This window comes from Suricata suricatta, chromosome X (assembly GCF_006229205.1).
Source record: "Suricata suricatta isolate VVHF042 chromosome X, meerkat_22Aug2017_6uvM2_HiC, whole genome shotgun sequence".
Classification (NCBI taxonomy): Eukaryota; Metazoa; Chordata; class Mammalia; order Carnivora; family Herpestidae; genus Suricata; species Suricata suricatta.
Window position 1 is genome coordinate 81,692,409 of NC_043717.1, and position 21,251 is coordinate 81,713,659.

Genomic DNA, 21,251 nt, shown 5'->3' on the forward strand with positions numbered 1-21,251 from the left:
GGAAGAGGAGAAGAATCTGCCACAAACTCAGTTACAAACACATTTTCAGGAATCTGTCAAATTTGGTTAAGACTCTTTAGGGGCGCCTGGGTGGCTCAGCCGGTTAGCATCCGGCTTCAGCTCAGGTCATGATCTCATGTGGGTTCGAGCCCCATGTTGGGCTCTGTGCTGACAGCTAGCTCAGAGCCTGGAGCCTGCTTCTGATTCCGTGTCTCCCTCTCTCTCTCACCCTCCCCTGCTTGCTCTGTCTCTCTCTGTCTCTCAAAAATAAATAAAAAACATTAAAAAAAAATTTTTTAAGACTCTTTAACATTGCCTACATGTGGCTTCTATACCCAAATATTTGGCCAAAAGGACATCTTCACTCAGTGAACTGACTGTTCTAATAAAGAATCACTTGTGCTAAAATTGGAACGATGCATAGAAGATTAGCATGGCCCCTACGCAAGGATGACACAAATTCATGAAGCATTCCATATTAAAAAATAATAATAATAATACAAGAATCACTTGGGGGCACCTGAGTGGCTCAGTCGGTTTAGCGACTGACCCTGGATTTCGGCTTAGGTCATGATCTCCCAGTTCCTGGGATCAAGCCTCACGTGAGGCACAGAGCCTGCTTGAGATTCTCTCTCTCTCTCTCTCTCTCTCTCTCGCTCTCGCTCTCGCTCTCGCTCTCGCTCTCGCTGCCCCTCCCCTGCTCATGCTCCTTCTTTCTCTCTCAAAATAAAGAAATAAACATTAAAAAAAGAATCACATAATTTTACATAATGTCTTACTGTGATTATCTGTTCATGTATCTGTTTCTCCCACAAGACTGAGCTGTTTAACCTCCACACCTAGTAAAATGCTTGGCAAATGGTGAGCACTCAGTAAATGCTTCTGGAGTAAATGTATAAGACATACATTCATGCTGTTTCCTCTACCGGAAATGTTTCTTCTCCCTCTCCTTTTCCATCTAAAAAAAATTATACCTGTCCTTCAGGGTTCAGCTCAAATGTCAACTTTTCTGACTCAGCATAAAGCAGAAATAATCATTTCCTCCTCTAAGTTACTGTATTTCTTAATACCTATAGTTCTTTTATTTAAAGTTTATTTCTTGGGGCGCCTGGGTGGCTCAGTCAGTTAAAAGTCCGACATCGGCTCAGGTCGTAATCTCATGATTCACAGTTTCAAGCCCTGCTTTGGGTTCTGGGCTGACAGCTCGGAGCCTGAAGCCTGCTTTGGATTCTGTGTCTCAGATCTCTCTCTCTCTCTCTCTCTCTCTCTCTCTCTCTCTCTACGCCCCTCCCCCACTCATACTCTGTCTCTCTCTCTCAAAAATAAATAAAAACATTTTTTAAAAATTTAACGTTTATTTCTTTTCTTTAGTAATCTATCCCCTACATGGGGCTCGAACCCATGACCCCGAGATCAAGAGTCACATGCTCCTCTGACTGAGCCAGGCAGGAACCTCTGCACATATAGTTTTTCTGGCATCTACTACATGGTACCATAGTTGGCTGAATTTCAGAAACATCACGCACTATTTGTGAATTCCTTAAGAGCAGGAACTTTATCTTATTTGCATCTGTATCTCCATGTGGGTACCTAAACATTGAAGCCCCTAATTACTTGTTTGTTAAATTAGATTGAAGGGAGGGGAAACAGGAAGAATAGAAAGGAGGAGATACGTGTTATAACAATGCGTAAAGACCAAGTCAAGAGAAATTTCTGAACAAAAAGTAGTGAGAGAGAAGAAAGGAGTCTGAAGAAAATCAAGGATGATTAAGCTTTCGAACCCGAATGGCTAGAACACTTGAGCCATTTGAACCCAAATAACAGAAATAAAGAAATGAGTGCTAGGGATGGACTCAGGCAAGTTGGAGCAATTAGGATTTACATTAGATTTTGGACATGCTGAGCTCAAGGTTCCAGGAAATATCCAGGGCTCCTGGGTGGCTCAGGTGGTTAAACATCTGGCTTGATCTCAGGGTCATGAGTTCAAGCCCCATGTTGGGTATAGAGCTACTTAAAAATAATACTAGGCACACCTGGGTGGCTCAGTTGGTTAAGCATCTGACTCTGGATTTCAGCTGAGGTCATGATCACACAGTTTGTGAGACTGAGCCCCACGTCAGTCTCCACGCTGATAGCACAGAGCCTGCTTGGGATTCTCTCTCTCCTCTCTTTCTGTCCCTCCCTCCCACTGACTCATGCTCTCTCTCTTTCTCTCAAAATAAATAAATAAACGTTTATATAAAAATAATAAAAATGCCTCAAAAATTTTAAAATAGAATTACGACCCAGCAATAGCACTACCAGGAATTTATCCAAGAGATACAGAATTGCTGATCCATAAGGGCATATGTACCCCAATGTTCATAGCGGCACTTTCAACAATAGCCAAATCATGGAAAGAGCCTAAATGTCCATCATCTGATACATGGATCAAGAAGATGTGGTTTATCTATACGATGGAATACTACATGGCAATGAGAAAGAATGAGATCTGGCCATTCATAGCAACGTGGATGGAACTCGAGGGTTTTATGCTGAGTAAAATAAGTCCGTCAGAGAAAGACAGATACCATTGTTTTCACTCCTAAGTGGAACAGGAGAAACTTAACAGAGGACCATGGTGGGGGGGGTGGATAGTTACAAACAGAGAGGGAAGGAGGCAAACCGCAAGAGACTCTCAAATACTGGGAACAAACCGAGGGTGGATAGGGGATGGGGGAGAGGGGAAAATGGGTGATGGGCATTGAGGAGGCCACTTGTTGGGATGAGCACTGGGTGTTGTATGTAAGCGATGAACCACAAGAATCTACCCCAAACACCAAGAGCACACTTTACACACTGTATGTTAGCCAATTTGACAATCAATTATATTTTAAAAATAAATTAAATAAATGAAAATAACAAAAATAAAAATAATTTAAAAATAAAATGCAAGAGATGCAAGCTTAGTAGTCATCTATGATTGGAATTACCAGGATTAAGTGACAAGAGAAAAAAATCCACTTCCAACCCATTTATCTTAGTAAAAAATCAAAAGAAGAAAAAAGATTGAGTGCTAAATATTGGAAAGTAAGTGATAACCTATTTGTTAATAATATGATGGCCTAACTTGAGAAGTATAAAATAAAATTGTAAGAGTCAAGATAAAACATGAATATACAAAAATCAATTTCTTTCAGTATAATAATAACTAGAAAATGCAATGAAAAAACATATTCCTAACAATAACAAAACTATAAAATACGTAGAAAAACTGTGCAATACTGATATCAAGAAAACCATAAAGGAGCACCTGGATGGCTCAGTTAGTTAAATATCTGACTCTTGATTTTGGCTCAGGTCATGATATCATGGTTTGTGAGTTTGAGCCCCAAGTCTACCCCTCCCCCATTCACACTCATGTGCACTCTCTCTCCAAAAAAAAAAAAAAAAATTAAAGAAAAAGAAAGCTGTAAAATTTCACTGAAGCACATAATAGAACATCTTTATTTTTTAAATTATTTCTAAAGTTTATTTATTTTGAGAGAGAGACATAGAGAATGAGTGGGGGAGGGGCAGAGAGAGAGGAAGAGAGAGAATCCTAAGCAAGCTCTGTACTGTCAGTGCAGAGCCCAGCTCGGGGCTCAAACTATGAGATCATGACCTGCGCCAAAACCAAGAGTTGGATGCTTAACCAACTCAGCGACCCAGGTGCCCCAAGAACATCTTTAGAAATGGGAAAACAGGGGCACCTGGCTGGCTCAGACCGAACATGCAACTCTTGATCTCAGGGTCATGAGTTAGAGCCCCACATTGGGCATAGAGTTTACTTAAATAAAAAAAAAGAAAGAAAGAAAGAAAGAAAAAGAAAAGGAAAAAATAAGAAAGAAACCTAAAGAAATTTTCGGAAAGGTTAAATTCTAGAATTCATCTGTAAGAGCATATTCTGTAAATTTTTTAAAAATAAGAATTATGAGAATGACCTTGCTCTACCAAGAAGCAAAACTTACATAAAGCAACAACAATAAATGTAGTCTACAAACATATCTCTGGTAACCCCTGGGTGGCTCTGTTGGTTGAGCATCCAATGTTGGCTCAGGTCGTGATCTGTAACTTTGTGAGTTTGAGCCCCAAATTGGGCTCACTGCTGTCAGCTCAGAGCCTGCTTCAGATCCTCTGTCACCTCTTTCTCTGCCCCTCCCTTCTGAAAGAAAGGAAGGAAGGAAGGAAGGAAGGAAGGAAGGAAGGAAGGAAGGAAGGAAGAAAGAAAGAAAGAAAGAAAGAAAGAAAGAAAGAAAGAAAGAAAGAAAGAAAGAAAGAAAGAAAGAAAGGAGGAAGGAAGGAAAGGAAGAAAGAAAAAAAGAGAGAGAGAAAGAAAGAAGGAAGGAAGGAAAGAAGGAAAGAAAGAAAGAGAAAAGAAAGAAAAGAAAGGAGGAAAGAAAGAAAAGTAACATATCTATGTATTTCTGGGGGTTTTGTATGTGTAAGATTTAATAGATGGAGGCAGAGATGGGAGGAAAGAAAGAGACCAGGTTATGGAGCCAAGAAAGCCTTTATTGGGATCTGTGATTCCCGGGCGAGGTCCCATGACCCCGGGAGTGGGGAGTGAGGGAAGTCGCGCCTGATAGGCGATGGGCGGGGGAAGGGGGGGAGGGGGGGTTATGGGTGAGGGGGTTCTGGGTTTGATCTTGGGAGGGCAGATTATCAAATAAGGGCCTTTCAGGGATGTGGTGGGATGGAATAGGTTGCCTTCTCTGTCAGGGTGATGGGAAGCTGGAGCTTCATGATTGGCTGTTTCCAAATGGGGCAGGACATCCCAGGTCTCCAGGTGAGGGGCGGGGGGTTGTCTTTGCACGTGTTCTCCTCCAGCCCTCAGAGAAATGGCTGCTCTGTCACCACCTTAAAGTGACTCTTACAGTATGTGATAATAGTGGCATTTCAAATCAGAGTGGAAGAAAATGATTATTCAATAAATTTGGTCAGTAGTTTCCTACTCATTTGGGAAAAAATTAGAATCTCTACTGTATATCATATACAAAAATAAATTCCAGATGGATTAAAGATTTAAATGTAAAAGAGAAAATATAAAAGAATAGAAGAAAATTCAAAAAGACTCCTATAACAATATTGTAATAGGAAAAGTTTTGGGTGCCTGAGTGGCTCACTCGTTAAGCGTCCGATTTCGGCTCAGGTCATGATCTCACTGCTTATGAGATCAAACCTCACGTCGGGCTCTATGCTGAAAGCTCAAAGCTCAAAGCCTAGAGCCTGCTTCAGATTCCGTCTCTGTCTTTCTGCCTCTCCCCTGCTCACACTGACTCTTTCTCTCTCTTTCTCTCTCTCTGTCTGTCTGTCTCTCTCAAATATAAACAAACTTTAAAAAATTTTTTTTAATGTTTTATTTATTTTTGAGACAGAGAGAGAAAGAGCATGTGAGAGGGAGGGCAGGGAGAGGGAGACACAGAATCCGAAGCAGGCTCCAGGCTCTGAGCTGTCAGCACAGAGCCCGACACTTGGCTCGAACCCACAAATGTAAGATCATGGCCTGAGCCGAAGTCAGAGGTTTAACCGACTGAGCCACCCAGGTGCCCCAAACAAACATTTAAAAAAATTTTTTTAAATACAGGAAAAGCTTTCTAATGCAACTAACAAAACAAAGGGGCTGTAAAGTGAACAAAAAAACCGTAATAAGGGCTCTTGAGGAACTCAGTTGGTATAGCATGTGGCTCTTGATCTAAGGGTCATGAGTTTGAGCCCCACGTTGGGTGTAGAGATTACATTTTTTTAAATTTCTTTTAAATAAGTCTGACTGCAAACAAATTTAAAATTCTACAAGAAGTGACAGAATAAACAAAAATCAAGTCTTGTTATTTAAAAAACTAATAAATGCAAATGGTAATATATATTTACAAATTAAAGGATTAAAATACTTTAAAAAGTTTCCTCAAATCAATGGGAAAAGACCATCCAAAGAGAAAATAGACAACCAGGTAATTCAAAGATGAGAAGGAGCGCCTGGGTGCCTCAATCATTTAAGTGTCTGACACTTGATTTCAGCTGAGGTCATGATCTCAAGGTCATGAGACTGAGCCCCACATGGGGCTCCGAGCTGGGCGTGGAACCTACTTATTCTATCTCTCCCTCTGCTCCTCTCCCCCACTTGCCCTCTCCCTCTCTCTCTACAAAATATTAATAATGATTAAAAGGGAAAAAAAGGGGCCCCTGGGTGGCCCAGTCACTTAAGCATCTGACTTCAGCTCAGGTCATCATCTCTCAGTTCATGAGTTTGCACCCCGCGTTGGGCTCTATGCCGACAACTCAGAGCCTGGAGCCTGCTTACAGATTCTGTGTCTCCCTCTCTTTCTCTGTCCCTCCCCTGCTCCTGCTCTGTCTCTCTCTCTCTCTCTCAAAATAAATAAACGTTAAAAAAAAGGAACATAAATAAATTTTAAAAAAAGAAAAAAGAAAACAATCAAATGCTTGTTAATATTCAGTAGTACTGATGATGGTGTGGAGAAATGGACCCTTTTTCTTTTTAAGTCTACTCACTTTGAGACAGAGACAGCACGCAGCCAAACAGGGGAAGGGCAGAGAGAGGAGGACAGAAGATCTGAAGCCTAAACATCTAAAAAAAAAAAAAAAAACCAACATACAGATCCATATTTTTGGTATGATTTGTGCTCATTTCAGTATCACATATCCTATGCTAAAAATGGTATGACTTTATTTATTAAAAAAAAAAACTAGGGGCACCTGGCTGGCTCAGTCAGTTAAGCATCTGACTCTGGCTCAAGTCATGATCCTGAGATTTGTGGGTTCGAGCCCCGCATTGGGCTCTGTGCTGACAGCTCAGAGTTTGGTGCCTGCTTCCAATTCCGTGTTTCCCTCTCTGCCCCTCCTCCGCTTGTGCTCTGTCTTTCTCTGTCTCTCAAAAGTAAATAAACGTTAAAAAAATATATAAATAAATTAAAAATGTAAAAATATATGTTTGTTTATGTACAGAAATAAATAACATGTATATAAATGTTAAATATATGGGTTTTTTTTAATGTTTAGTTTTGAAAGAGAGAAAGAGTGTACAGGGAAGAGGCAGAGAGGGAGACAGCGGATCCCAAGTGGGTTCCGCGCTAGCAGCAGAGAGCCACATGTGGCACTCAAACTCACAAACGGTGAGATCATGAGCTGAGCCAAAGCTGGATGCATAACTGACTAAGCCATCCCGGTGCCCCTATGTATATTTTAATTTTTTTTTTTTTTTTTGAGAGAGAGAGTACAAGCAGGGGAGGGGCAGGGAGAGAGGCAGAGAGTGAGAATCCCAAGCAGGCTCTTCAGTGTCAGAACCTGATGCAGGGCTGGAACCCAGGAACAGCAAGATCATGATCTGAATCAAAGTCCCATGCTTAACTAACTGAGCCACCCAAAAACCCCCACTATATATATATGTGCTTTTTTTCTATGCTTTGTTCTATATGTTTTTCCTTCAAAATATATTTTTATGCTTTAATCTATGTATATAAATACATGCTTTTTTGATATGCTTTTATATATGTATAAAGATAAAATACATATATATGATATATACATTATGTATTTAAAAGCATATAAAAGCCCATATATGTGTACATGTTTAATAATAAAATATGTACACACATATAAAAATATTTTGAAGGAAACTCTAACTGTTATGGTCACCTCTCGTCAGGGCATGTGACCGGGGAACAGCTAGAGGAAGACTCACAACTGGACAATTTAACTTCTGTATTATTTGAATCTTCATAAGCATGTATCTGAAGATATCTCGTATAACTGTAATATAAAGTGTTAACGTTTGCATAGTAGGTGGGGAGATTTTTACAAAAAAATATATTTGATAATGCTTAGTTTAGTCTAGCTTTGACTGGGACCTCGGTTACGAGTAATCCAGGTTTGTTTTGTCAGTGCAGATTATGGATAATACGGGACCACAATCACAAAATGGTGGCTCTCTAACTGCACTTCCTCTGCACTACGGAAGTTGTAAATAACCCTTCTTAGGTTCTTCCCGAACACTTCTGGCAGTAAGTCCCCATAGGCCATCTCACGTATGCTCTGTAAATGAGTCTGCTTCGCTGCCATGTGTGGTCTGCCATTTTTCTCCAGTAACGATGTCCCCTGTTTCCTTCATGCCCAAGAGTGGCTCATGTGCTAACAAGGTCCATGAACGCCAAATGAGCCGGTGTCTGAGCTGAAGGGACCTGTGGTGGTTGTCGAAGACACTGAAGGTCCCAGTGCCAAAAGAGACCCTGTCCTCAAGAATGCCACCGCCAATGTTGCTGCCACCATCACCGTCATCTTGCTACATCTCTTTCCCTCACCTTCTAGTCCCATTTATCTGTAAGTCATATGGATTCAACCTCTAAAACATGTCAATTATGCTGACTTTTTTTCCAAGTTCACTATTATCATCCTGACCCCAGCCACCACCACATCTGATTTGTGCTATTGCAGATACCCTACTAATAATTCTCCCTGTTTCCATTCTTATGCCAAGCCAATATACTTTCCTCAACAGTAGTAAGAATGATCCTTTAAGATATAAACTGGGTTTTATCAATTCCTTGCCCAAAACCATTCAGTGACTCTCCATCACCTTTAAGTTAAAATTCAGACTTAAGGGGCACCTGGGTGGCTCTGTTGGTCAAACATCCAACTCTTGATTTCGACTCAGGTCATGATCTCATGGTTCATGAGTTCAACCCCTATGTCAGGCTCTGCGATATCAGCCTGGGATTCTATCTCTCTTTGTGCCTCCCACTCTCTCAAAATAAATAAACTTAAAAAATAATCAGACTTAACGATAACAACAACAACAATTCAGACTTCACCGTGACTTACTAGATTGTACATGATCTGCCTCCCGACTATCATCAGAACCTCATCTTGTGCCACTCTCTCCCAGTCAATCCGGTCCAGCCACACTGCCTCCCTTCTGTTCCTCAAACATGCCACGCTTCTCCCGCCTTCGGGTCATTATAATTGCCACTACCCTTGCCTAGAATGTTCTTCTCCCTACATTTCACATGGCTACCTCCTTCCTGTCATTCATACATTACTTTAAATGTCCCTTCTGCAGAGAGCAATGTCCCTGACCTACCAGCTCAAATAAACACTCATTCTCTACCACATCACTCCATTTAAAATCTTGCATAGCACTTCTCACTACCTGACATTTTGTTCATCCACCCCACCAACAAAAACTACTAGGATACATGATCCCAGAGATAAAGAACCTTGTCAGCCCTGTTGGCCACTGCATCCCTCAGCACCCAGACTAGTGTCTAGCACATAGTACAGGCTCTCAGTAAAATTTTGTTGGAGGAATTACCATTACCAATAATACTGTCAGTGTTGTTGCCAATGCCAAAGCTGTGAACTCCTCATGTTCTTACTATCCTACTGAGTTTTATTTTTTCCAAGATTGTATTTTTTTAAGTAATCTCTACACCCAGTGTGGGGCTCGAACTCACAACCTCAAGATCAAGAGTGGCATGCTTTACCAACTGACTGGTCAGGCACCTCCTATCCTACTGAGTTTTAGAGGACACTATCATTTTAGCTTTTACTCTTTCATAGCTTGTTAGACCTAGGTCTCCAGTATGGCAATTCAGGTATGGCCACAGGTAGGACTCTGAACCCAAGGGCAATTGGATTGGTAGACCCATGCCACACCCAGCACCCAGCGCCCAGCACCCCTCATCCTCTCCTGCTTCAGCCGATATCCTTGACTCAACCCCGTGTATCAATATATTCTCATTCCCTAGGGCAGCTCTTCTCAATCTTGGCTGCACAAAGAATTACCTGAGGAAGCTTAATAAATATTAATGCCTGGCCAGGAATCATCCTCAAAGTTTCTGACTAATTTGTCTGGGATGCATCTGTGGGCAACAGAATTTTTTTTTAAGCACTCCAAGTGATTCTGATGTGTAGCCAAAGGTCACAACCACTGCTGTAGAATAAATTCTTTCAGGGCGCCTGGGTGGCTCAGTCCATTGAGTGTCCGACTTTGGCTCAGGTCATGATCTCGTGGTTCACCAGTTCAAGCCCAACGTCAGGGCTCTCTGCTGGCCACTCTCAGACTTGAGCTTGCTTCGGATTCTGTGTGTGTGTCTCTCTCTCTCTGCCCCTACCCTGCTCACGCTCTCTCTCTCTAAAATAAATAAAAATATTTTAAATATTTTTAAAATTCTTTCATGGAGGACTCCCTGATTTCTCATCTGAATAGATTCCTGGTAGGTCAACCGCAAGTCCTCTTGACTCTCCTTGAATTAAGATAAATAACAACTTCAGGCTCCATCTGAGACCCTTGTCGCATAGGTGTGCCACCACACACTAATACTGGAATATTCACACAAGACTATTTTGACCAAACCAGGGTTCTGAATATCCATGTCACGATCACATTAACTGAGATGAGGCACTTTTTAAAAATGTAGTATGTGCAGGGCGCCTGGGTGGCTCAGTTGCCTTAGCATCTGACTCCTGGTTTCAGATAAGGTCATGATCTCGGAGTTCATGAGTTCCAGCCCCACATTGGGCTCTCTGCTATCAGAACAGAGCCCACTTCAGATCCTCTGCCCCCCCCCCGCCCCTGCCCCACTCACACTGTCTCGTCTCTCTCAGGATAAATGAATAAACTTAAAAAATGAAAAAATTAAAAAAAAACAAAACAATAAAACCGAGAAGCTGACCATGATCATGGCAGTTCCCTGCTTAAAACCCGTCAGTGGCTCCATGGGTAAAAACATCTTTTTAAGGCCTCTTAAGACCTGGCCCCTGGCCTCCGTGTTCTCCAAACACATCATTTGTAGCCCCTTCTTTTGCACTAAGATCTGACGTCTCCAACCTTGCAGTTCCCTCATCTGTGCCTTTGCAAGTGCTATTTTCTCTGCCTATAAGGCTTTCCTCTTCTTGTTAACCTAGTGAACCACTCATCCTTCAAAATTCAGCTACAGTTTCCTTCTCTTTCCAGACAAAGGTCATCCCTCGGGTGGCATCTGGACATCAGAATTTTTCACAGTTCTCCAGGTGACTCTGATGCATAGCCAAGCTGAGAACCACGGCTATCATAGATCTTTAACACTACACTGTATTTCAACCAGTTTTTTTGCATATTTGTCCTCCTTTCTAAACTCTAAGGTCTTTGAGGGAATAAACCATGGCTTGCTCAATTTTGTAATCCTATGGAGAATAAATGAATAAGTGAATAACCATTATCATGGAATATAAAAATACAAGTTCCCATTACTGTTTCTTTTTAAGTAGGCATCATACCCAATGTGGGGCTTGAGCTTATGACCCTGAGATAAAAAGTTGCATGCTCTAGGGGCTCCTGAGTGGCTCAGTTGGTTAAGTGTCTGACTCTTGATCTTGGCTTAGGTTGTGATCTCATGGTTCATGGGTTCGAGCCCCATGCACAGTTAGTGCAGAGCCTGCTTGGGATTTCTCTCTCCCTCTCTCTCTGTCCCTCCCCGGCTTGCTCTCTCACTCTCTCAAAAAGAAATAAACAGGGGTGCCTGGGTGGCTCAGTCGGTTAACCCTCCGGCTTCGGCTCAGGTCAGATCTCACGTTCGTGGGTTCGAGCCCCGCATCAGGCTCTGTGCAGACAGCTAGCTCAGAGCCTGGAGTCTGCTTCCGGTTCTGTGTCTCCTTCTCTCTCTGCCCCTCCCCCTCTCATGCTCTGTCTCTCTCTGTATCAAAAATAAAACATTAAAAAAATTTTTTTAAAAGAAAAAAACAAACAAAATTAAAAAAAAAAAAAGAGTTGCACACTCTACCAATTGAGCCAGCTAGGTGCCCCTCCTTTAATATTTTTGTTATAAACACATATAGTTCTCTTTTGTAAAAATATGATGCAGGAACATCATAACTCAGTCGCTTAAGCGCCCAACTCTTGACTTTGGCTCAGGTCATGATCTCACGGTTCGTGGGACCAAGCCCTGCATCAGGTTCTGCATGACAGAACAGAGCCTGCTTGGGATTCTTTCTCTCCCTCTCTCTCTCTCTCTCTCTCTTTCTCTCTCTCTCTCTCCCCCTCCCCTGCTCATGCTCTCTCTTTCTCTCTCAAAAATAAATAAACTTAAAAATATGTATTTAAAATATGTTGCAACATTACCTTTTAAGAGTGTAAGAATTGTCTTGCTGATTTACACTAACTGTTGTTACAAGTCATGTAAAGGACGTGATGGTCCTCACTGACAACTACCTCAATCTGCTCAAAGATACAGCCACCATAATTCTAACTCCCTATAATAATGTATTATAAAGCCATTGTACATAAATTAATAAATGTCTTCAGAAGATATTTATACTTCTAGCTAGTCCTATTTTGTGGGGATAGATTTACTACTGGCATGCAGCAACATTCCAAGGCCTGGTATTAGACACAGAGTGCAACAAAGCCACCTAAAATTTTCTTTTTTAGGTAGAACTTGATCCTGGGACCAAGGACAATTTATCCCCAGAGCAGCCTCCCTACATGCCTTCACTACGCCATCACATTCTTATCAACAGCTGCTCAGCTAAAAAGCCCTAAGGACAGCTCAGCCAACCCAGCCCAAAGAACCTGAAGATATTTCTGGGATTAGAAGAGAGATAGTTGAGAGACCATGGAAATAGAAGACATCTGTTGTTGTCATTCCACAACAAAGAAGATACCAGAAAACTGGGGCCTTTGTCCTAGGTAGGAGCGCCTAATCATGATTTGGAAGTCTCTGGCCATGGGGAAATGTGAAGGCTTGACCTGATCTGTGTCTGAGACATGCATTCTCTTAATCTGCAGCCTGCTTTGACAAGGGTGTCCTATTATAGGCGCCCCCCCCCCGCAACTCCTTTCACCTTACCTACACATTTATAGGGTATTTGTGGACCAGGACCATTATCCCTTTCCAAGCAAACGGAGAGACATGAATATTTGATAAGGCCATCAAATACGTAGAAGCGTAATCTAAAGCTACTGACGGCCAAGAAGCTTGCTGCTTCAGCTCTAGTCTATGGACGACTGTTTGGAGATAAAAATGGCAAACATTCTTCCTCTTCTCAGGATTTAAAGGGTGAGCATCTGGTTCTTCAACTGAAAGGTCTTTTGGGGTTCCTGATGGAAAGAAATGGGCCTGGCTGCCCTCTAGCTGGGCTCCTCCTTTCTCTACCGACCAGCTCCCTGGGTCAATTCCAGACGGAAGTAAACTTTAAGCACTAAGACTAAAATCAGGGGGAAAGCAATTTACATTTGTAGTGATGGCGAAGTATTGCTCAACTTCGCAACAGCTTGAGCTAGTAACTAGGTCCTTCCAGTAGTCATGGTAACATTCCCTAGAGTATGGAGGATTCACAATAGTCAGTAGACCCTGACCTTGCAATCTAGTTTCTCTAATTAATTTTCCCTACTTTTACCTTCCAATCTCAGATTACAATATAAGCTTTTTTGGTCTTTTGAGGAGCAAAGTCCTTTGTTATCTGGCCTTCAACAGACATGGTTGGGGCTTTGGGATTGAAACAGTACTAACTTCCTGACCACCTTTCAACACCACAGGGCTCAGTTTCCTTCTGACTGCCCCCACGATGTGCTGTTTCTATCTCCTCCTCCCTGCTTGTGACAGAGGCCCTGATCCCACAGTGCTCCAATCCCTGAGCCCGGGGTGATAGCATCCTAAATGGTGTGCAGTTTCTCTGTTTTCTCTCTCCAGCCTCCCTGGCTGCTGCACCATTCAGTTTCCATCATATATTCTGTACTAAGCTTTTTTTATTATTATTATTTTTATTTATATTTGAGAGGGAGAGAGAGAGACAGAGCACGAATAGGGGAGGTGCAGAGAGAGAAGGAGACACAGAATCCAAAGCAGGCTTCAGGCTCTAAGCTGTCAGCACAGAGCCCAATGTCAGCTTGAAACCACAGAACATGAAATCATGACCTGAGCTGAAGTCAGATACTCAACCAACTGAGCCACCCAGTCACTCTTCTTTTTTTTTTTTAAGTTGATGTATTTATTTTGGGGGAGAGAGAGAGAGAGAAAAAAAAAAGTGCAAGCAGGGGAAGGGCAGAGAGAGAGGGAGAGAGAGAAAATCTCAAACAGGCTCCCCATTGTCAGGGTCCAACTTCGGCTCCCGTCATGATTACACAGTCATGGGACTGAGCTCCATGTCGGGCTCACATGGGACTGTGAGATCATGACCTGAACTAAAGTGGGACACTTAGCTGACTGAGCCACCCAGGCGCCCCCGTGCCCAGCTTTCTTAATCCTCTTTCTATCCCTGATGCTGATAGTGCCACATATTTTCTGTCTCTTCTCTCTTTTTCAAGAAACACTTTCAAATTTGGGTTTTTTTTTATAAGTCAACCCCCAGGTATCACCCCCCCCCAACATAGAACGCTGTGTTTCCCTATTTCCCTCTAGTTTAATCTTTTCCTCCATTCAGGTTTGAACAACATGTAAATTCAGAAGCACCCCACGCATATACTAACTGCCATCAAGCATTTACAAAGGCTTAACATTCTTATATTTATATTTTATCAGTCCTGGTGTGCCTGGCTGGCACTATTTAATAGTCTTATTTTTTTAGACCTCCCCTCCCCAATGTCACAGTCACTTTGAGAAAGGAAGACATTTTCTTCTATAAACGTCTCAGAGTATTTACAGCTGGAATCTTCAGCCCAAGGGCCAAATGGCAATCCTTAGGTATGAAAATATAATGTAAAGTTCCTTCAAATCAACCTTGTTTCAGGTGTTGCCAAAGGACCACCTGCATCTCAGTCAGTTGGGAGGAACTTCTTTGATTTTACTTTATTTTTTAACTGTTAATTTATTTATTTTGAGAGAGAGTACACACACAAGCAGAAGAGATGCAGAGAGAATCCCAAGCACCAACGACTCAGGGAGAAACTTCTTAAAATGCTGATCTCAGGGACACCTGGCCAGCTCAGTCAGTGGAGCATGTGGTTCTTGATCTTAGGGTTGTGAGTTTGACTCCCACGTAGGGTGTAGAGATTACCTAAATAAATTTTTTTTAACTTTCTTAAAAAGGGCACCTGGGTGGCTCAGTTGGGTAAGTGTGTGACTCTTGATTTGGGCTCAGGTCATGATCTCATGGTTTGTGAGTTCGAGCCCCACATCAGGCTCCCACTGTCAGAGACTGCTTGAGATTCTCTCTCGCTCTCTCTCTGTCCCTCCCCTGCTCTCTTTCTCTCTCTCCAAATAAATAAATAAACTTAAAAAAAACTTTAAAAATTAAATTGGGGTATCTGGCTGGCTCAGTTGGAAAGAATGCAACTCTTGATCTTGGGGATGGGAGTTCAAGCCCCAGGTGGAGAGTAGAGCTTACATAAATAAATTAAAGTAAATTAAATTAATAGATAAAATGCTGATTTCAAGGCCTTCTCAGAGATCAGAATTCAACAGTCAGGTATAGAGTAAAGTTTCTCTATTTTAACAGGCTTCCCAGGTGAGCATATAGTTTGAAAATCATTGTAGTAAGACATGCTACTTACATAGCTCTGTTTACTTTAGGTGTCGTGATCTTGACTGTGGTAATCAGATGATGAACCCATAATGGTATATGGAGAGTTTTTTTGTTTAAAAATTTTATTTTTGTTATTTTTATTTTTTAATGTTTATTCATTTTTTTAAAAAAGATTTTTTTAACGTTTTATTTATTTTTGAGAGAGACAGACAGACAGACAATGTGAGCAGGGGAGGGGCAGAGAGAGAGGGAGACACAGAATCCGAAGACAGGCTCCAGGCTCTGAGCTGTCAGCACAGAGCTCGATGTGGGGCTCAAACGCACAAACCATGAGATCATGACCTGAGCTCAAATCGGACACTCAATCAACTGAGCCATGCAGGCGCCCCTGAAGATTTTATTTTTAAGATCAGTTTCAATCAGATTGAACCTCCATGCTTGGTAGGCAGGGAGAATGGATTCTCACTTTCCACGCAGTGATTCTGCCTCCAGTCTGAAATTCTGCAGTCCAGAAAGTGTCCTCTTCAGGACCTGCTGCTGGGAGAGGTAGTTACAACACTCTACCTGATTCAGGACCGCAAACATCCTTATTTTTTCAAAGACACTATAAATCTGGGGAGTGCCTGGGTGGCACAGTTGGTTAAGCATATGATTCACAGTTTGCGCGGACAGTGAGAAGCCTGCTTGGGACTCTCTCGCCCTCTCCCTTTCTGCCCTTCCCCTGCTCTCACACTCTCTCTCGTAAAATAAACTTTAAAAAATAAATAAACTTTAAAAAAGACAGTATAAATCTGGTAACATCATATTCACCACAACAACTATATGACAGCCTCATCAATATAAACCCAAAGGCAAAGTTCCTATACAGTTTTATTTTTTGCCTGAAAGACTGTCTCCGCCATGACAATTCCACCGGAACTTCATCCACCTAGCCAAATCCTTCTTTCTTTTTTTTAATTTTTAAATTTATTTTTTAAGTAATCTCTTCACCCAATGTGAGGCTCGAACTCACAACCCTGAGATCCAGAGTCACATGCTCCATCAACAAAGCCAGCAAGGTGTCCCGCCAAATCCCTGTGTTTCTGTGTAGCAGAATTCAACAGAGGTATTGTAGCAGCAGAGATGGCCGAAGAAATACCTAGTATAGCACATCTTAAAATTATAGATGAGAGAGAGAGAAAAACAGAGAGGACAGACAGACGATTTCCTTTTAAATGCAGGGCTGATGGTTGAGATGATGGGAAAATAAGAGCCATATGTCGGTGCTAATCCAGAGGAAAAAGAAGGAAGTTCTAAAGCTGGCATTTACCTTGAGATAGTAACTGTTCTTAGCAACACTAGGGAATAGTTTTAATGGCCCAATCGATGAGAAGGGACAAAAGAAACAAATCCAGGGTCCAGGATAGGTTACAAGTTGACTCAGGTACAAAGCATCTCCCTCCTCTGCTCAAAGTCACATCCCCAAAGACGATGCCTTTAATGGATGAACAGAGCCAAGAAACAAAACAAAACGAAATGAAAAACACTACCTAGAGGCAGATAATAGAGATATGTGCTTGTCTTGGTTTGCACTCTGGGTAGAATAGAAGAAGAGGAAGAGGAAGAAGAAGAAGGAGAAGAAAGAGAGAGAGAGAGAAAGAAATTCCCTTTAAACATCATAACCTCAAACCTGTACTCAGGCATTCCTGGGTCCAGAATTCACATTCCCTATCGGGCCAAAACACCTCATACCAGAGAATTAGCTTAAAATAGGTCTGTATTGGCAGTGTAGTTGACCCTTGAACAACACATGTTTTAACAACATGGGTTTTAACTGCGTGGATCCTTGGGGCACCTGGGTGGCTCAATTGGTTAAGTGACCAACTTCAAGTCAGGTCATGATCTCATGGTCCGTGAATTTGAGCCCTGTGTTGGGCTCTGTGGTGGCAGGTCAGAGCTTGAAGCCTGCTTCAGGTTCTGTGTTACCTTCTCTCTCTCTGCCCCTCCCTTGCTTGCACTCTGTCTCCCTCTCTCTCAAAAGTAAATAAACATTAATTGAATGGGTCCACTTATATGCAGATTTTTTTCAATAAACACAGTACTGTAAATGTATTTTTCTTCCTTATGATTTTCTTTTTCTTTCTGCAAGCTCTATGCCCAATGTGGAGATTGAACTTACAGCCCGGAGATCAAGAGTCACATGCTTGACCTACTGAGCCAGGCCAGTGCTCCTCTTCTGATTTTCTTAACATTTTCTTGTCTCTAACTTACTTTACTATAAAATACAGTATGTAACACATAATGTACAAGATCTGTGTTAATCAGCTGTTTATGGTATCAGTAAGGCTTCTGTTGACAGCAAGCTATTAGTAGTTAACTTTTGGGGGAGTCAAATGTTATACAGATTTTTGACTGCAGGGGGGTTGGCATCCCTAACTAGTATGAGTAAGTGCAACACTCTTCTGGAAGAATTCACTTCAAACCCAGGTCTCAAAGAGTCTCCAAAGAGAAGGTTACAATAAAGGTGTGCTCACAAATAAATATCACATACACACAAGGACAAATATGAAGAACATGTTAAAACATAAAGGATATGAGAGGGCGCCTGGGTGACTCAGTCGGTTTTGTGTTTCCAACTCTTGGTTTCAACTCAGGTCATGATTTCACGGTTTGTGAGTTGAAGCGCCCCATTGGGCTCTGTGCTGACTGTACCGAGCCTCCTTGGGATTCTCTCTCTTTCTCTCTCTCTCTCTCTTTTCCCTTCCTTTCCTCATGCTGTCTCTGTCTCTCTCACAATAAATAAATAACTTTAAAAAATAAATAAAAGAAATAATGAGAAGGATGAAAATGCATCTAATGGGAGTTCTAGAAGGAAATATTAGAAAATAAGAGAGAGGGGTGCCTGGCTGGCTCAGTGGGTAGAACATGCGACTCTTGACCTTGGGGTTGTGAGTTCAGGGATCACATTAGGTATAGAGATTTATTTTTTTAGATTGTTTCTTAAAGATTAAAAAAAGCAGAAGAGAGACAATACATAATACATAATGGCTGAGGACATTCCAAAATTAGCGAAATAAACAACCCCTCAGATTTAGGCCACATTTAAATAGCATCCTTACTCTGTCTACTAAATTTAGCAGGCTAAGGCCAACTCTTCATTTACCTACGTGAGGTACCCAGTCATATCTCATCCCCAAAAGGAACAAAGGACAATTAGTGTAGCTGCTCGAAAAAGTCCCATGCTTTGTGTGTGTGTGTGTGTGTGTGTGTGTGTGTTTTCAGAATGCTAGAACTGAGGTTATGTATAGTCAACATAGACCGTTCCTTCAGAGTCCGAAGTGATACCTGGTAGGTGAGCTCTGTTAATTCTAACTCCTAGGTTGGCCATTCTGTTACCTCCAAAAGGAAAAGCAGAAATAAAAGTGTATGTATTTTGGTGAGATATACTAGAAGCCAGGTTCAGGGACACCCGGGTGGTTCAGTGCCTAACCAGGTTCTTCTAGTCAGTTAGGTGTCTGATTCCTGATTTAGGCTTAGTTCACGCTTTCAGAGTTCTTGGGTTTCAGCCCCACATCAGGGCTCCAAGCTGACAATACGGACCCTGCTTGGGATTCTCTCTCTCCCTCTCTCTGTCCCTCCTGTGTGCTCTCTCGCTCTCTCTCTCAAAAATACATAAATAAACATAAAAATACATAAAAATACATAAAATACATAAAAGAAAAGCCAGGTTCACCTAAGTTCAAATTCTGACCCTGCTCCTGGGCTTCAGGTTCCCCCTTATAAAATAAAAATAAAAACACAGTGGGGTGAGGTTGGAAAATTGAATGATTGATATAAAATGTAAAATGCTAGCCAGATCATTGGTACAGAACAAATGATTATTCTCTTTTCATCCCCCATTCCTCTTCTTAGGTCATGACTTTCAAACTTTTGCCTAAGACCGAGGACAGATCAAAGATTAGTTTTTGTGTTGGTTTTTTTTTTACTTTTTTTTTCTTAATGTAATTTCTATGCCAACGTTGAGCTTAAACTCACAACCCTGAGATCAAGAGTTGCATGCCCTACTGACTGAGCCAGCCAGGTGCCCTGATGATGAGTTTTTAAATAGGTTATCTACTCTTTTCAACAAAAAATTTTTTAACATTTATTTATTTTTGAGAGACAGACTGAGACAGAGCATGAGTGGAGGAGGGGCAGAGAGGGAGGAAGACACAGAATCCAAAGCAGGTTTCAGGCTCCAAGCTGTCAGCACAGAGCCTGATGCGGGGCTCGAACCCACAGACCACAAGGTCATGACCTGAGCTGACGTCAGATGCTTTACCAACTGAGCCATCCAGGGGCCCCACAGGTTATCTACTCTTGACAAAATGATCATTTGGGGTATAAAACTTTGTTAGAAAATTTGAAAAGCTAAAATTACATCTACTGTTTCTCAGCCTAAAGGTCTCTATGGGCAAGGTGGGTGTAAGGATTGAAGAGATATTGACAAAACAGTGAGACTCCGGTGGAACAGGAGAAAACAATCTGGCAGGGCAAGCCAGGGAACGTAGGAAGACTGTGGTCAAGGCTTCTCCCAAACTAGAAAAGGCTGGTGTCCAGAAGTTTAGACTTCAAAGATAAGGAACATAGGCAAAAACCATAAATGAAAAGCTAGAGATTTAGTTATTCAGGGGCTGAGCAACAACTATCAGAAGCCCCATTCCCAGATTCCAGGAGCAGAGTACTGAAGCTGTAAGTCAGAGCTCAAATCAAGAGCTTAGATGACAAGAATTGGGGCACCTGGGTGGCTCAGTCGGTTGAGCATCCGACTTCAGCTCAGGTCATGATCTCATGGTTTGTGGGTTCAAGCCCTGCATCGGACTCTGTGCTGATAGCTCAAAGCCCGGAGCCTGCTTCAGATTCTGTGTTTCCCTCTCTCTCTGAACCTCCCCTGCTAAGGATCTGTCTCTCTGTCTCTCAAAAATAAATAAATGTTAAAAAAATTCTTTTAAATAAAAAAATAAAAAAAAAATAAAAGACCTTAGATGACAAGAATGAAAAGCCCAACCCAGAAGGACCAGGCCGTATCATTATTAGCCCACTACATGGCACAAAGCCTGGCCCATGGTAAGCCCTTAATAAGCACTTGTTGAGTGAATAAATGGATGACCAAGCAACCACAGTGAAGTCTGATAACAATACTGGGAGGTCAGTAGCAAGAGTAACATGGAAACTAAGCCCAAATTCAGAATGTAAGCAGGTTCACTCAATGGTAGAAGACCAGAGAAGCAGGGGCTCAGTCCCTAGCATCTCATGGGTAGCAGGGTTACTAGACTCCAGATGTTTTGCAAAGGGAGTTGAATCTGGGATGTGGTCTGTGTGTGAGTGAATGTGAAGCAAGATATTTCTTTCATATTTTAAATGCATGTTAGGTTATTTTTTCTAAGTTCACTATTTTTCTCTTCTGTCACATTATACCTTAATGTTCACTTCAGTGTTACATTTATTCCCAAGTGCACTCAAGCACTTCAGAAAGCAAACAGCATCTGTTGATGAATTACACTTGTTTCACCATGACCTACTTAGATCTGTCCTTCTTTTTTGTTTTTTAATATTTTATTAAGTAATCTCTACACCCAACCGTGGGGCTCAAACTTACAACCAAGATCAAGAGTCACATGCTCCACCAACTGAGTGAGCCAGGTGCCCCCCACCCTGTAATAGTTTTTATTGCTTCATAACAAATTACCCACACGTTTGTGACTTTAAAAAATACAAAGTCAGGCTGCTGGCAGAGTTCAGTTCCCTGAACCATAAGCCCA

The 21,251-nt window shown here is 41.8% G+C and overlaps 1 non-coding gene across 1 annotated transcript; it reads left to right on the plus strand.

Annotated features, from left to right (window-relative positions):
• Nucleotides 1-379: 379 nt before the first annotated feature.
• Nucleotides 380-483, plus strand: LOC115284475. The gene has a single exon (XR_003905228.1). It is a non-coding gene; the product is annotated as a U6 spliceosomal RNA (small nuclear RNA).
• Nucleotides 484-21,251: the final 20,768 nt, after the last annotated feature.